Raw genomic sequence first — 3,401 nt, 5'->3', positions numbered from 1 at the left:
CATAGACAGTGGGCCACCTCCAGTTAAGATACAGGCTAAAGCTAATATGAAAATGTCAGCTGTAGCTGGAATACTCTGTGCTTTTTGTCTCCCAATTGTTTGTGCTGCCCTGGTTATCTGGTTCAAGGATGGGCTGAGAAAACAATTTGGAAAATTTCAGGGAAGAGTCCATGCTATGAAATCAAAAGATGAAGGAACAGCAGTATAACTCATCTCCGGTAAAAATGCACAACACATCCAATATAATCATGGGATTTAACACTCAATTTGAAAAACAAAAACATTCAACATTTTATTGTTTTAAAGATGTCTCTCAGACACATTTCTTTTTGGAAATTTGGCTTCTTCCAAGGGGAAGAACACCCCCCCCCCGATCTATGTAAAGTAGAGTTCACTGAGAATAAGTCAATAAAATATCTCATTTGTAAATTGAGATATAAATTGTAAAATAAATTTGTTTTCGTTTTCTATGTTAAAACTCCAAGTTCAAATTGGAAGGAAGATATAATCCAGTGGCTGCTTGTTCCAGTGTAATGGTTCCTAATTCCTATCAACATGCAGGAAGTTGTAGTAGCAAGAAAACACAACTAAAAACCATAAGCACCTTTACTCTTTCTTCATTTTCTGCTAGAATATTTTATTCTCAGTAATAATTAGTCCAGTCAGTCATTGTAATAGATTAAACCTGTTGTCTCTCTTGCTGAAAATCAGAACATTTCTTTCCAGGATTGATAAAAAAACTGAAAGAGGCTTTCCTCTTGTCTCACCAAAGACATTGTCTGAAAAATCTGCTGCTGATAGATTGAAGGAGGCTTACTCTGTAGCCAGATAAAGACTTTTTTAACACTTCAGTGAACTTTAAATGAACTTCAGAATCATCTGAAGCTGCTGGATTGAGTCTGGTTGTAGGTCGACCTGCAGTGATCATCAGTGGTCCTCTGAAGAGAACTCTCCAGGGTAGCCTTGAAAATGAAGCATCTGAGCTGCAAATACCTCAACCAATAGCCAACTATACCAACAGTAAATTGGATGTCAAAGAAAGATGGAGAGGCATTGTTGATCATAGATAATTTGGGCTGCCAACACAGCTCCGCACACCGACCCCTCTCTAACTCTGCCCCAGTAAGATAATTGATGAAAGTATTATGGGCATTCAGTATTGTGAAGCCACTCAGTGACAATTGGAGAAATGCATCTCCAGCATGTGTTTTATTCAGTTACAACTTTTCCCATCAGTTCTACTATGATTGATCTGTTTTAAATAAAAGGTTCTTTAGGATTTTACTCCACTTGAAATATAGCTTTCATTGTCATCAGTGTACCCATCTACCACCTCCTTCATACTGCAACACACACACACACACACACAAAGTACAACACCTTCATATAAACAAATTTCATAGACTCCCTGCCCTGCTGCTCTTCATTGGGTAGAGGAGCCCTTCCTTCATCTACCACCAACTCCTCCTATGGCCCTCACCCAGAAGGAAGAATCAGTCAATTTATAATAGTAACTCAAAAAAGAAATGGAACCAAATTGCTTCTTCCTTCCTTTTTCTTTCCTTCTCAGGACACATATAAGGCACTTTTCCCAGATAGGTTATTCCAAAAACAAGTTCAGACGCACCACACAAACAATCATGAGGACATCCCCAGTGTGACTCCCTCTCCGTTCTCCACCTTAATGGCCATCTTAACTGGGCAAACCACCCTTTTGCTTCCAAGGCTGGAGATTTGTGCTTAAGTCCATCAGAGATCCAGGTAATTAACAAAGAAGAAATTCCATCAGTGAATCAGCTCTGAATGCAGTGGATGTTCTTGCACAAAGATCTGTTCCTTCCTTGATCCATTGCTATATAACTCAGCTTGTGGTTTTTCTTCTTCAAAAATAGATAGATAGATAACCTTTATTGTCATTTTTTTTCCTATGGGCACAATGGCACACATTAAAAATGAAATTTAGTTGCTTCCTCTCAAAGTGTACACATACATAACACACATTTACCCCACTGAAAACATTAGCTTTCAGTGTCTTCAGTCTACTGATCCACATCCTACTTACAAACTGCAACACACAAACACACTCAGTACAACACATTCATATAAACAAAATCTCATAGATTCCCTCTCCTGCTGCTCTTTATCTGGTAGAAGGGTCCTTTCCTTCCTCTCACCCAGAAGGAACAGTGTAAGAGTGCCATAGTTCCACCAGTTCACAAGCCAACCATCACAGGAAAATAATCAAAAGTTGATGATGATAATGACAATGATGATGATTATCTCTACTCCTACAGTGAACGTCATGGAGTTTTGTTTGGAAATGTTCTAACTGCAGGCTTCTGAATCCAGGAGGTACAGTGGGGTGGGTGGGGGAGTTTGCAGTCAGTGGTGTCAAGTCCAATAAGTGTAACACTTTCAAATATTGCTCTGTATTTTAAAATCCTACAAGATCTCAACTTCAACTTTTCTAAAACATTTTTGGGTATATGGTTCTAGTAAGTGTTGATAACAGTCGAGCTGAACTTTTCAAATAAATTCCAATGTGTGGTTTTTGAATTTGTTTTAGAATAGAATAGAATAGAATAGAATAGAATAGAATAGAATAGAATAGAATAGAATAGAATAGAAGGGACCTCAAGCAGGAGAACCTATACCATGTTAGACAAGTGACTGTCCAGTCTTTTCTTAAAAACCTCCAGTGATGGAGCACCCACGATTTCTGAAGGGAAGCTATTCCACTGGTTAATTGTCCTCACTGTTAGGAACTTTCTCCTTAGTTCCAGGTTGCTTCTCTCTTTGATCAGTTTCCAACCATTGTTTCTTGCCCTGCCATCTGGTGCTTTGGAGAATAATTTGACTCCCTCTTCTTTCTGGCAGCCTCTCAAATACTGGAATATTGCTATCATATCACCCCTATTTCTTCTTTTCTTTAGACTAGCCAAAACCAAGTTCTGCAACCATTCTTCATGTGTTTTAGTCTCCAAGCCTTGGATCATCTTAGTTGCTCTTCTCTGAACTTTTTCCAAGATCTCAACATCTTTTTTGTAGTATGGTGGCCAAAATTGGTTGCAGTATTCCAGGTGTGGTCTAACTATGGTTTTATAAAGTGGTACAAATAGTTTGTGTGATGTTGATTCTATACCTCTGTTTATGCAACCCAGGATTGTATTAGCTTTTTTCACTGCTGCAGCACATTGCTGGTTCATAGTCAAGTGATCGTCCACTAGGATTCCAAGGTCCCTCTCACAGTTACTATTTTTGAGCCAGGTCTCACCTAATCTGTACTTATATTTTTTATTTTTCCTGCCTAAATGTAAAATTTTGCTTTTCTCCACATTAAAACTCGTTTTGTTGGATAGGTCCCATTGTTCCAGTTTGTCAAGATCTTTTTGGATCCTGAG

General features: G+C 38.5%; 1 pseudogene; it reads left to right on the top strand.

Moving 5' to 3' along the window:
* Positions 1-3,401, top strand: part of LOC114923097 — a 20,980-nt pseudogene that overhangs the window by 7,394 nt on the left and 10,185 nt on the right.

The sequence above is a fragment of the Protobothrops mucrosquamatus genome, unplaced genomic scaffold (assembly GCF_001527695.2).
Source record: "Protobothrops mucrosquamatus isolate PMUCROS unplaced genomic scaffold, P.Mucros_1.0 scaffold1897, whole genome shotgun sequence".
Classification (NCBI taxonomy): Eukaryota; Metazoa; Chordata; class Lepidosauria; order Squamata; family Viperidae; genus Protobothrops; species Protobothrops mucrosquamatus.
This window is presented reverse-complemented; position numbering and strand designations above follow the sequence as displayed.